Source organism: Lissotriton vulgaris, chromosome 4_1 (genome assembly GCF_964263255.1).
Source record: "Lissotriton vulgaris chromosome 4_1, aLisVul1.2, whole genome shotgun sequence".
NCBI classification, from domain to species: domain Eukaryota; kingdom Metazoa; phylum Chordata; class Amphibia; order Caudata; family Salamandridae; genus Lissotriton; species Lissotriton vulgaris.
The window spans coordinates 1,778,527,502-1,778,541,871 of record NC_141691.1 but is presented as its reverse complement, the minus strand read 5'-3'; positions in this window follow the sequence as shown (position 1 = coordinate 1,778,541,871).

Genomic DNA, 14,370 nt, shown 5'->3' with positions numbered 1-14,370 from the left:
ATTATGATCACTATTGCGTTTTTTTAGATGTTTCTGTACAATACATAACCTCTTTCAGTTGGATTTGTTTTTTAACGTAAAACACCTTCCATAGCAAACAATTCTATAATGTGGCTAAATGTGCTAGTGAGATTAAAATCATGTCCTATGCTTATCAATCGGACAATTATCACAGACCTAATGAGCCAAAGCAAACTGCTGTTATGTTTATCGCCATGCTTGTTTGCCAGTGTACTTTGCTTTCATCACCTTCTCATCAATCTTTAATTTCTTTTTCTAGATTTGCCTGATACTTTATATTCTCAACAGTGATGTCCAATCTACATGTATGGGGGTTACCCAACTCAGAGGTTTAAAATACTGCCTTTTCCAACACTAAGAAATCAGATAAGCACCGATGCATCTCAATTTATCCGATGTCGTCTATATCTTATGTGTGCTTGATACAATATCAAAAATATCATAAAGAAGTTCAAAAGCATTTAAAAATACTTACAACATCCAAAGACAATTAAAAATATTTAAAAACACCAATACAAAAAGTCATAAAATAGTAAATAAATAGACCTAAAATTCATCTATTTACATAATATAAACTTTTTAGAAAGTGCTGAGTTATAGGCAGTAGTTTGTTTTACCTGTCATTTACAAATTTAAGGACATGCACACGGGATATCAATTAGCTCATTCCTATTCTAACTTTTATTCCAGACAAGTGTACAGGTCTTCTGTTAGGTTCAAGCCCTGAGGATGTTTCGAATCTAGTAACAGGATATATCTGGTTTCCATCTTCCGTAGTTTGTTTTCCCTGTCTCCTCCGCGCCTGTTGGGGGAGACTGCGTCTATTAAATAATAAGACAACCCTTTGTTATTGGATCCGCGGCGTTCCTTAAAATGTCTCGCCACCAGATAGGTGTTGTCCATATTAGTTATGGCGTGGAGGTGTTGGAGTATTCTAACATGAGCTTGTAATTTGGTACTGCCCACGTAGACAAGACCACATGGACATGTTAGAACATATACTGTGTACTCGGTTTTACAGGTTAGCATTTTATTTATCGTGTACGGTTTTGACTTAAATGGGCTAAAATATGTTTTGGTATTGACCCCGTGGGTGCATGCCTTGCATGTTTTGCATTTTTTGAAACCTTTTAAGTTCTGATACCAGGTTGGTTTAGTTATTATTTCAGGATCAGGACCACCAAGCAATCTCTCATTGAGGGAGCTCTGCTGTACGTAAGGGACGCCATCTGCGGAAGCAGGGGTCCTATTATGGGGTTGCTAAGGAGTATGGACCACCCTCCCTGAATGATTTTCTGGAGTGCCTTATGTTGTTTACTGTATCCAATTATGAGGCGAAAACTCTTATCATCCTCTGCTTCCCTTACTAGGCTTTGGCACTGCTCTTGATCCTTTTGTTTATTTTTAACCAATAAATCATCCCTGGCTAGTGTCGCTGTTTTGGCAATGGCATGATCTACTATTTGTCTAGAATAGCCTCTTTCTACAAATCTTTCTTTGCTAAGTTGTTGGGCCTTTTCTAGTTCATCTTGTGTGCTGCATACCCTCTTAATTCTAAGCATTTTACCATAAGGGATGCTATTCACTAGGTGGCGCGGGTGAGAACTGGAGGCATGTAGCACAGAATTTCCTGCTGTTTTTTTCCGATACAAAGAAGTTTCTAATTTGTTGTTACTTATATATACTTTAGTATCTAGGAAATTTACACTGGTATCACTAATTTCTGCAGTGAATCTCAATTTTAAATCGTTGTTGATGATTTTAGCCACAAAACTCTCCGCCTCATCTCTAGTTCCATGCCAAATAACAAAGAGGTCATCAATGAACCTGAGCCACAGTTTTACCTTAGTTGACATAGTATCTCTGTGGATCCCCATGAGGACCAGCTTCTCCCATTTGCCCATATGCAGGCAAGCATAACTCTGGGAGAAGCTGGCCCCCATGGCTACTCCTTGGATCTGGCAATATAGCAAATGATTGAACATAAAGATGTTATTATTGAGACAAAATTCTATCATTGCCAACAGCATTTCATTATGTTGTTTGTGGATTGGTTCTCTGTTTCTCAAATAGTATTCAACAGCTTGTATGCCATCCTCATGTACTATACTTGTATATAATGAAGACACATCCAGTGCCATCAGTATATACTCGGAGTTCCATTCAAAGTCTTTCACTTTATTTATGAAGTCGCTAGTATCTCTTACATAGGACGGTAAGGATTTTACATAGTCCTGCAGGAAATAGTCAACGTATACTGAAGTTTTTTCTAAGATGCCATTTCTAGGGCTGATAATAGGACGTCCTGGTGGTGTTTTATTGTCCTTATGGATTTTTGGTATGAAATATATTGTGGGTACAACTGGATTGTCATTCTTTAAGTATTTGTACTCATTTTCACTTATTAGTTGCTTGTTTCGCCAGCTTGATAGTTTTTTATAATAAGTTCGATACATTTCTTTCAGTCTTGTAACATCTGTGCGTGTGTAACATTGTCTATCATTTAATTGGCTCATGACCTCCTTTATATATTCATCGTGTGCCCACAGGACTGTGTTTCCTCCCTTATCACTATTTCTTATTACGACCTATTTATTGTTTATTAATTTTTTCATTAGTTGAAAGTACTTGTGATCTTGGTTACGATGCTTTTGAATGCTCATACCAATTTATTTATTTAATTTTTTGATTTTTCCAGTGATGACCTCGTGAAAAGTGTCAATGGATTTGTGCAACATGATGGGGCAATATTTAGATTTTGGTTAAAATGTGTCAAGCCGGCTCCTTTTGTAGATATGTTGGTACCCAGAGGAGATGCCATTCCAGCCGGAACGTTGTCTTGATTCCACAGCTCCTCTAGTTCTGCTACGGTTTTGGATCCCGATGGTGTGTTGTCAACTTGAGGATTATCAATGTCGTCTATTTTGATTTGTTTACTTTTCATAGCATATAGTTTCTTTAATTTCAACTTCCTTATTCCTTTATATATATCCATCCGGATATTAGGGTAATCAAAGTTGTTGGGTGGACAGTAAGACAAACCAAGACTTAAGGTATTTTCTTCTTTGGCGGTGAGTGTTAAGTTGGACAGATTAACCACTGTCTGTGTTACTTTTTTCTCCAGTAACTTCTTTTCCTTCTTGGCTGGTTTTGATTCTGATTTGCGTTTTGCTGCGTTGCGTCTCTGTTTGCGCTTGATGTTTGCCCGCTTCCGTGTGTTTGTGATCGAGTCATAGGCCTCAAAGTTGCCAATCTTTGGGCGGCTAAAATGTTAATTTCTTCCCCCGGCGATGGTCTGGATTCATAAGGGCCGCTTGGGGTATTTCTGAGTTCTGAGTCGTCTTCACTATTGGATGTTAGTTGGTCGCTAGATGTTGTAGCTGCATCTTCATCCGCCCTTCTTTGGCGACTGTTGAATTTGATATTAGGTCCTTTGCCTTGTTTCTGATGCGATTTGCGAACAGCATCGTATTTCCGAGCAAACGTAGAAATGTGCCCCACCTCATTATCAACTTTGTCACGTTGAAATTTATGTGTTTAGCGATCTTTGATTTTCTCCTCTTCTTTCTTCAAACGGGATGTCATCTCTTTGCGTAATTTGGTTATTTCTTCATCTTGTCCCATAGCAGCCAACTCTTCATTAAGGGTGTCTACTTCTGTCAGGAGGAGAGCGTAACATAAGAATACGCAAAATACTTAATCAAAACATTGCAAAAATGTAGAATTCATCATATTTAATAAAGCCAACACTGTCATTGTATCACAATGTGCTATTCATTCGATTCAAATTTTGCAGCATAAAAACATTAAAGCCCTAAGCACAGAGAAAAGGGAAAGGAGGTGTAGAGTATGGGATGAGAAAAAGTAAAGTGATTTAAAGAAGAAAGAACTAAATTACATATTCAAATACAAAACATTCATTGTGAGTTATGAAAGGCTATAACTTATTCAAGCCAATGTTATAATGAAACAAATATACAAATCATTCTACGGTCACAGTCATAAATAATTACATCTTGGATAGTGCCGGATGATGAGATAGGTAGAGCCGTCGACGTTTCGACCCCTACATGGGAGGTTGACTTGAGCCCTTACAACAGGGTCTTCATCAGGACAAGAGGTAGTAGTGGGGCAAAACAATTCATGGATGTTCGGGCCAGCCGGCATCGAATATCAGGAATCTGAAGGACCAACTTCCGTATAGTCCGAGGTTAATGGGTTTTTTGAAAAACCGAATGTTTCTTTGCCTTAAGGCTAAAGCGGGTCTTTCCTTATTGAGGGACTGGTGGGGTGAGCACCCTAAGCTGCCGATGAATCAGGCGGTTAACGTAGGTGTGGTTCGCAATTGGGTGGCCCTTCGCGGTGAAAGCTCGTCCGCGTTTTTCGAATCTCTGCAAGATGAATCAGGTGGTCAACGTAGGTACATTTCACAATTGGGTGGCCCTTCACGGTGAGAACTCGTCCGCCTGATTCATCTTGCAGGGATTCGAAACCGCGGGCGAGCTTTCACCGCGAAGGGCCACCCAATTGCGAACCACACCAACGTTAACCGCTTGATTCATCGGCAGCTTAGGGTGCTCACCAGACCAGTTCCTCAATAAGGAAGGATCTGCTTTAGCCTTAAGGAAAAGAAACATTCGGTTTTTCAAAAAACCCATTAACCTCGGACTATACGGAAGTTGGTCCTTCAGATTCTTGATATTCGGTGCCGGCTGGCCCGAACATCCATGAATTGTTTTGCCCCACTACTACCTCTTGTTCTGATGAAGACCCCATTGTAAGGGCTCAAGGCAACCTCCCATGTAGGGGTCGAAACATCGACGGCTCTACCTATCCCATCATCCGGCACTATCCAAGATTAAATTACTTATGACTGTGACCGTAGAATGATTTGTATATTTGTTTCATTATAACATTGGCTTGAATAAGTTATAGCCTTTCATAACTCACAATGAATGTTTTGTATTTGAATATGTAATTTAGTTCTTTCTTCTTTAAATCACTTTACTTTTTCTCATCCCACACTCTACACCTCCTTTCCCTTTTCTCTGTGATTGGGGCTTTAATGTTTTTATGCTGCAAAATTTGAATTGAATGAATAGCACATTGTGATACAATGACAGTGTTGGCTTTATTAAATATGATGAATTCTACATTTTTGCAATGTTTTGATTAAGTATTTTGCGTATTCTTATGTTACGCTCTCCTCCTGGGACCCCTATATATGTATTGCCTAGAAGCCAGGTCCCAGTGACTTTTTGGGTAAAACTCCCCTTTGGTAACATATTTCTGTCAGGAGGCGGGCCCTGTCGATATCTGCATATTTTATCAACAGTAAAGTTAATCTTCATGAGGAATCTAAGTTTACTTCTTCCCACTCACGCATTAGTTCAGGATGTGGTTCTTCATAGGTGGGGGCGGTCAAGATACGAAGACCCCGTGGGATTCTACCCATCTCGATATAGCTTTGAAGAGACCTCGATTCCCACCATTTGGGCATCTCCATTTTCATCTTTTTTTTGAGGATTTTCATTTTAAATAGTACTGAATCAGGTTTGGCTGTGCTAGCGGCTTCATTAGGTCTTAAAGTTGTGCTCACATGGGGGACATCTTTAAACATTCCCATGGCTGCTGCCTCCCTCTCTTTCACGATGTCGGTCGACATATTGGGATTTGTGTACTTATATTTAAGCCGGCTTGTGTAAGAAACTGGGTCTTTAAATGATCTTCAGAATGTTTCTTGATATAGCCTCGCACACTCCTCCACCCCGCAATCACGATGTCTCAGTACCTGACAGACTTGAGCACTCGAACTCCTTGCTGTGCGAGCGGGAAACTTGCACTCAGCTGGTGTCCTCGCGCTGTTGCCTTGAGGTTTCTTCGGTGCAGGGGGGCCGCGGTAATTCCTTTTTGGACTCAAGTTGTCTCCTAGGTTGCCCCAGATGAGGTTTCCGTTTTTCGCCGCTGGCCCAATTTTGGAGGAGGGGTCCTGTGTGGAACTGGTTTTCGGAACTACCAGTTGATTATAAAGTAAAATCCTGTCAGCGCGGCCGCTACATCTTCATTCACGCGATGCCAGCAAACAGGACACAGACCTATTCGTGATTCAAAATTTTATTTGCTCAAAAGTCAGAGACGCGTTTCGCAGCGCAAAAGCCGCTTGTTCACTCGACAATTTGTTTGAACTAAGGAAGCATTTTTTAAAGTGACAGCGCAGTGATTTCGTGAGTCACGTGAGTTACCTTCACTATGGTCATAGAAAACATACTCTTTTGCGTGTATTTGCATTGTGGTATACGCGGTGTCCAATTGTCAGAAAGTTTTTTTAAATACACAATTATACATGATGAAATAAACATGCAAATATATGTACAAATAGTTTCTCATGATTTGATACATAAATATGGAAATTAACATGGGGAAAACACGTTTTGGGACCCCCTTTTTTTCTCAGCCCCCGCTTGACGAATCCCCCCAAGACTTTAAGGGAAGGAGCAGAACTGAGCTGGCCAAGATCTGGGAAAATTGCATGCAAATTCCTCAATCAACGCCAAAGTTATTCCAAATAGAATGTTCCGGATTTCCTATGGAAACTAGGTCTTAACTATATATACCTACTGGTGACCGCCAGTAGGTAATATACATATATATAGTGCACAATAAAGGGTTTGGGCAAAGATCTCCTGGTGTGTCATCTCTGTGTCCTTCTAATCAGCGGGATTCGCAAGTTGTGGAAAATTAAGAGTAGCGGCTGCTACTACCGATGACATCAGCGTTGTTTGGCTGAGGATCGCTCGAGCAGCACTTTGGAGTACATATATATATATATATATATATATTACCTACTGACGGTCGTCAGTAGGTATATATAGTTAGGACCTAGTTTCCATAGGAAATCCCCAACATTCTATTGGGAATAACTTTGGCGCTGGTTGATGAATCTTTGCAAATTTCTCAAAGAAGATGGCTCGCTCCGCTCCTCTCCTTCCCTGAAAGTTTGGGGGGATTAGTCAAGTGGGGGCTGAGAAAAAAGGGGGTCCCAAAACGTGTTTTCCCCATGTTAATTTCCATAGGACCTTTAGACACGGCTACAGCTTGAACCACTGAAGGGAATTACACCAAACTTGTCAAAATGGTAGTGTCTGGTACGCAGATCACGCTTTTTGTTAAATAGTGTAAATCCCTCCAGTAGTTCCTGAGAAAATTAGAAGAGAAATCAATTATATATCTATAAGCGCGCACAGTGCGCGCACCCTGCGATTTTTCGCGATTTTTTTGGGGGGGGGTTCTCTCTTTCATTTTAATGTTTTTAATTTAATTTCGAGGGTGCCCACCCCTCGTTTTGCCCCCCGAGATCACCGCCGCCGCCCGAGCTGCCTTAAGATGGCCGCCGCCTGGTTGTGGGCGGGGCCGGGAGGATGTGGTTTCCGCTTCCCCCTGCCTGGGGGAAGCCTTTGCTGTGCGACCACCTTCTTCCAGGTTATTATGGGCAGTTTTTCCAGTCCTAGATTTGGGTGTTAGCCTAACATTTCGAAGTTGTGCCCTTAATTAGGAAGCGTCCATCGAAATCCAGAGCAGGGGGGGAAGGAGGATTCCTGCTCTTGCTTGTAGCATTTACGGGAACCAAAGGAGGGAGGAACACAGCAAGGTCGGTAACACGTCGCAATTGCACTTGAAACATATTATGATGTGTTTTGACCAAGAGCTGCTGGCGATGTAGCCGCTGACTCATTCTTTTCAGTGGTACTCGGAGCGCCTCTGAACTGCTGCAGTGGCCGCGTTACCGGGGCAGTGCTTTGTTGTTGACAGCTGGTAGACTGATGCCGCTTGGCTTGGTTCAATGAAGATTAACGTGGGGGGTTGGGCGGTAGGAGGGGGGGAGTCGTGCTCGTAGAGATACATGATGATTAACATCTGTTTCGGTTTGTAGATGATACCATTGAATGGTAAGAGGCTGAAAGTCGACTCTCTGCGCTTTCTTGCCAAAGTCTGTGTTGGTAAAAGGGCTCAGCAAGTTTTACCTATGTATTTTCATTTGGTAAAGCGCTGCTAGCTTTACCTAAATCGTGTTAGTGCGCTTTACATATAGAAATGAAAGGTTAAAAAAATAATATACTGTTGAGTTTAATTCCTTTGTCGATTAATTAATATTTGTGTCTTCTCTTGCTCATCCGGTGCTATTGATTGCTTTCCTTTGCTGGTAGACCTTCTATTTTTCTGTGTTATGGAGATTTGTGAACTGGCTATGAAGGGGCTCATTTCTTTGATGATGGGCTAATTTGAATTTAACACTGCCGTTGTTATATGGTTGTAACTTCTGTGTTTCAATGAATTTTGATACGATTACGCTGGAATTTAATTTGTTTAATATTTTATCCTATTTATGATGGCATTGAATTCAGCTTGTATTTTAACTTGTATTTATATAATAATTGTGTGTGTTTTTTATGTGGACCTCATTATAGATCCAAATTCTTAATAAAATTGAATTGAGTGTAAGTGAAGAGTTACAGTAGCAAATGTAACGAATGTGAAACTAGTGGGTATGGCCGGCCTTGGGCATGGGTGATGAGGGCCAGGACGCCTAGATTTAGAGTGGTGTATATTGAGCTGACCTAGGTAACTTTTTTTCTGTCCACCAGTGCCTCCATTTTCTCTAAACATTTTGTTTCTCTTCGTTAGTCTTCCTACATCCCCTCATCCCATCCCCTTGGGTGGCCTCTCGCCTGTAATTGATTTATTTATTTAATGCGATTTTATATAGCGCGAACATTACCCGAAGGTGTCAGAGCCCTTTGCAAAAGAACCAGTTGCGTTACATAAGGACTTTGGATTACGCAAGTTACATAAGAGATACAAACAGGAAACATTTGCAAATGTACAAGTTGTAAAGTCACACAACGAAGAGATACACACAGAAAAAAAAATGCAAATGTACAAGTTGCAAAGTCACTCAAGGAAGACATACAAACGGATGAACTCTAAACTCATAGGAATGGTAGTAAGTACAAAGGTCTACTACATATACTAGTGGTTAGAGTTATACATAAATAGTTAGCATCCTAATAGGTGATTCAGGTGAAGGGGGGATTTGCCTTCACTGAGGTAACCAGCCTCCTGAGCTGAAAACACAAAAGGCCACTTTAACCCCTTGGCCGCAGCGGTAATTCTACCACGGGCCGGTGGGGGGGCGCGCGGCGGGACCATGCTCGTGACGGAACCACTCCGTCACGAGCCACGGGCGCACTGTGCTCATGACGGAGTGGTTCCGTCACGGGTTCCGTCACGGCCCTGCCCGCTCATTAATTCCATCGCGCAGACGCGGAATTGCTGCAGCGTGGGCAGCCCCGCAATGACGGAACCACTCCGTCATTAGCACAGCACGCACGTGGCTCGTGATGGAGTGGTTCCGTCACGAGCACGGAACGGGTTAAGATCCACAACAGCAGCAAGGAGGGGAGAGATTGCCAGTAGTGGTGACCTTCAGTAACTCTCATTACCAGAGAGCAGCATGGCTCCTTTCCTCCCCCAGGGTTGCTCCACAGCAGCCTCTGCTAGGGATCTTCTGTTAAGGTTGCTGGCTACAGCTAGAATAGCATCAAATAATATTTCACTCATGAATGAATAATTGACATTTGTTAATCACAGTAGAGTGTCCTGGTTCTCAGGGTTGGCCTTTAGCTTGGCGAGCTGCGTCCATTCTCAGAGCCCAGACCTTAATGGGCGCAGTAGTAGCCTGCAGCCGTCTCTCACAAACCTGCCTTTAAAGAAATATGTAGTAAACAGGGTTATGAAGTCTGTTTTTCTCCTTTTCCTTGTCCCCTCTCACCTCCCATACCCCTTCTATTCTCCCAAGACACTGACAAAGATGCAAGTAGGAAGGGCAGGCCAAATGGAATTTCTCCTAGGGCGCAACAAATAATTCATACTGTGAAATAAGTTTTATATATATATATATATTCACTAAAAAAACCATAGGTTTTAGGCCTTATATAGTTAGGAATTAGCATTTAAAAAACCTTTGAAATTCACTGAAAAAACCATAGGTTTTAGGCCTTATATAGTTAGAAATTAGCATTTAAAAAACCTTTGAAATTCACTGAAAAAACCATAGGTTTTAGGCCTTATATAGTTAGGAATTAGCATTTAAAAAACCTTGAAAATTCACTGAAAAAAACCATAGGTTTCAGGCCTTATATAATTAGGAATTAACATATAAAAAACCATTGAAATTCCTCCTATATAGTTAGCTGGACATTTTATTGATATAAAACCAATGAAATTCCACATATAGTTAGTTGCACTAGCTATATATTTCGCGCATCCGCAATCCAATGCTGATGATGTCACATATTACATCATTCATGACATGGTCAGTGACATCACTGATGACATCACTGATGACATCTCAAATGACATCATTGATAACAGCTCATTTAACATCAATAGTCACACCACTGATGATATACTTCATGTGAAAATAAAATGCACCTCCTTAGACTCTAATATAACCTCTGTTACACCTAGTGTAAAATACAGAGTATCATTTTTGAAACTATTGACACACCAATACCATTTACTACATACGCACTCACTGATTCCTACCTCTACACACACATTCATTCATTCACCCATAAGGTCACTCGTACATACAGTCACTCATCATTACAACACTATCATATGCACTCATACACCTATGCAGATACTCACACACTGCCACTCATCCATGGAGTTACTCACACACCTAGTCAGTCCTATAAAGAATCAATCACACTTTGATTTCTTCATCTATACAGTTAAAAACAGAACAGCTTACATTTTCACAGATATACTAAGACATACTTACTCACTTATACAATCAAATCCCTCATCCATACTCTTATACATCCACTCATTCTTCAATATGTAAAACATATTTAAACTTTACAAAAACACACACACACTGGATGATGTCATCAGTGATGTCATTTGAGATGTCATCAGTGATGTCATCAGTGATGTCACTGACCATGTCATGAATGATGTAATATGTGACATCATCAGCATTGGATTGCGGATGCGCGAAATATATAGCTAGTGCAACTAACTATATGTGGAATTTCATTGGTTTTATATCAATAAAATGTCCAGCTAACTATATAGGAGGAATTTCAATGGTTTTTTATATGTTAATTCCTAACTATATAAGGACTGAAACCTATGTTTTTTTCAGTGAATTTTCAAGGTTTTTTAAATGCTAATTCCTAACTATATAAGGCCTAAAACCTATGGTTTTTTCAGTGAATATATATATATATATATATATATATATATATATATATATATATATATATATATATATATATATATATATATATATATATATATATATATGTATGTATGTATATATATATATATATATATATATATATATATATATATATATATATATATATATATATATATATATATATATATATATATATATATATATATATATATATATCACGTAAAATCCTTCAGAAAAAGATCAGAGGCCACAAGGGAGTTAGGAGCAGACAAGCCATTTATTTCAGATGTCCCAGCGGCGGTGTGGTAGCCTTCTTCAGCGCCCTTCACTGTGACCTCTTTGTCTCCCTTATGCTGCTAATCATGCCCCCAGATGGGCTGGTCCATCACCATTATCAGCATATGGCAGACAACAAGGACGCAGGCATGCATTTATTTCCAGCGTAAAGCTTCTGAAGAAGAAGGTATTTACATTTGAAACGCGGCAGGCAAAACTAAGGGAAAATGGCTGTTTCAATAGAATGGCAGACAGGTATTAACCTTCGAAACGCGTCAGGCACAACTTGCGGTGTTGTGTATCGATTTAGATTCTGTATGAATATTCCTGATTCATGCCTTTTTTATAGGAATAATTCACATTGTCCTTATATAGGCATTGCAATCCAGTCCTTATTTAGGCATAGTCCATGTTACCCAAATACAGGCATGGCTACTTAAATCCATTCATCTACTTCACAACGATTTCCTAGAAAACCAGACTCTTAAGCTTTAGAGACTTCCCCTTGCCTGGATATTGATTTCTACAAGAACTAATTTATTATGCATGAACATCTGTTCCTTAGGGGTTCATTCATGATGTTCATATGTCCGTCTTTTACGTCAATACTGGCATTCCTACAATGGGGATTTAATTAGTATATCGTGACTGGGCATGTTGGGGTCAGCCCTTAATGGGGCTTTTTGAGCATAGCCTGGATTGCGACCTAGCTCGCTGCTGAGAATGCACTTAGGGGACACAATATAGTGGGCTTGGGTAACGTAGAACTGCAATTGATTTGTATGATGTGTGCAACCAAAACCCCAAAAAATGTGATTAAAAAAACAATACTGGCATTCCTAAACACCTTCAAGGTATAAATATACCTTCACTTGCTATGGCAAGGCACGGTGCGGTTTGGCTACCTATATGCACGACGCGTCTCGCCACAGCAAGTCCTGAAGGAAGTCATCTCCCCAACTGATGCACTGACTAACCACTGTCAACATCCACGCCGAGAATCCAGCTCCATTGTTTCTGACTCCCCTTGCGGGGTGTTAGAGAATCGAGTCCTGAGAAAGAGATACCAACCTCTCTCATTCTAAGGTATGGAGCTGATTAGAACCTAGAGAAACCTTCGCCAATTCTTGGCTAAACTAAACTAAACTTATGTTAAAACAGCACCTACTTCTTCCATCGTACTAGACTTAGGTTAGGTACACTGGGGTAGGATTATTTTAGAAGCACCAGTTGAGTATTTTAGCCTGTATTATTTACGTATGTATTTTTAAATATGTCATAGCAACAAACCATGCTATTACAGTATTATTTTATATTACTGTTCACGCTGTACGCATTATTCTTCGCATTGTGTCTTATGATTGTAGCAGTACATATCTCTTGCGCGAGAAAAAAGACTGTTCAATAAACCTTTTTATTGAAATGCCTGTCTCTCTATTTCTGTGCAACACTGTAGAAAAGAAGCATGCACGATTGACTGAGTGAAACAGTTATCTATTGTTTCCTCGACTCTGAAGATTTTGTTCCGACTCTAAGGGAAACAAAGTTGTCAAGTTAATGCGGTTGTCAGAAGCTAATCCCTTCTTGTTCATTCGAGAAAGTTTCTAGTGACCTCTGAGTTAGCTGGCACACACACAATTAAGTTTAAAGTACTCAATAGAGACATACTGACCTCAGTCCTATGTCAAAACTATAGTGTATATTATTCCAATGCGCAGAGCCTCTTAGGGATATAAGAACTACACTACATGGCGCCCAACGGTTTGGTAAGGCACTATTTTAATGCTAGTTACTGAAGTAACTCAGTGGTGCTTTTCTCGGAGACCCCTTTACTCGTAAAACTCCAATAGACGTCTGGAGTGGGTAAAGTGATATTATCTGCCATAGCTGAGTAGGACGAAAAATCCTATGTATTAGATTTTTGGTTTGTTCAACGTTGAAGGATACAGTGTTCCAAAATATTGTGCACCTTATCTTTGTTCCCTTGAAAGTTGCTCTGCAACTTTCATTGAATAATCTCTGAGCACAATAACACCCAAACCGGTGGAGCTACAGGCGACAACGCCGACAGAGCTTTAAACTATACAGGTTTCCAAAAAAACGATACTAATGCTGTAATAATTCCTCAAAATTTAGGAAAACAATCACGATAAAACCTATAAAACATGGCCTATCATCAAGAGGTGGTAGAGCAGTTTTTGTGATAGAGGCACATGAATATCACGAGACAAAGCTATTCTAATCATGGATAGTCTTCCCAGAAGCAAATCCAGTAACACGTATGTTTCACTTCTACAAAGATGATCCACCAGATGAATATATTTCTTTTGAGGATATTGAAATTCATAGCACATATCAGGAGCATGTGCTCTGTTTTAAAGGCACCCTAAAACATTTAAATCACATCACCAGGCTCGGTCCAAGAGGTAGACCAGGAGCAACATGGTCGGTTTTAGCAGGTTACACGCCTCATCCTGAATTCGAAGACATGTCAGATGTAGATTTACTTACTCAACTCAAAGAGCTTATCAAGGTCTACAGACAATTGGTCCAATATGTCATGCAGACTCTCACAGTCCAACCTCCAATGGTCATTTCACAACAAACCTCTCACCAGGAGAATACACTAAAAATTACACCACAGACTTTACACACAGTTGTGGGTAAATTACCCACAAAACGTGAACAAATACCGTTCCGGATAGCTTAGAAAATTACTCAAATGGAAGCAGTGTTTCCTAATACTAGCCCTCATGAGAAACACAGAATTTTAACAGTCTGTTTACCAATGGGGATCACACCAT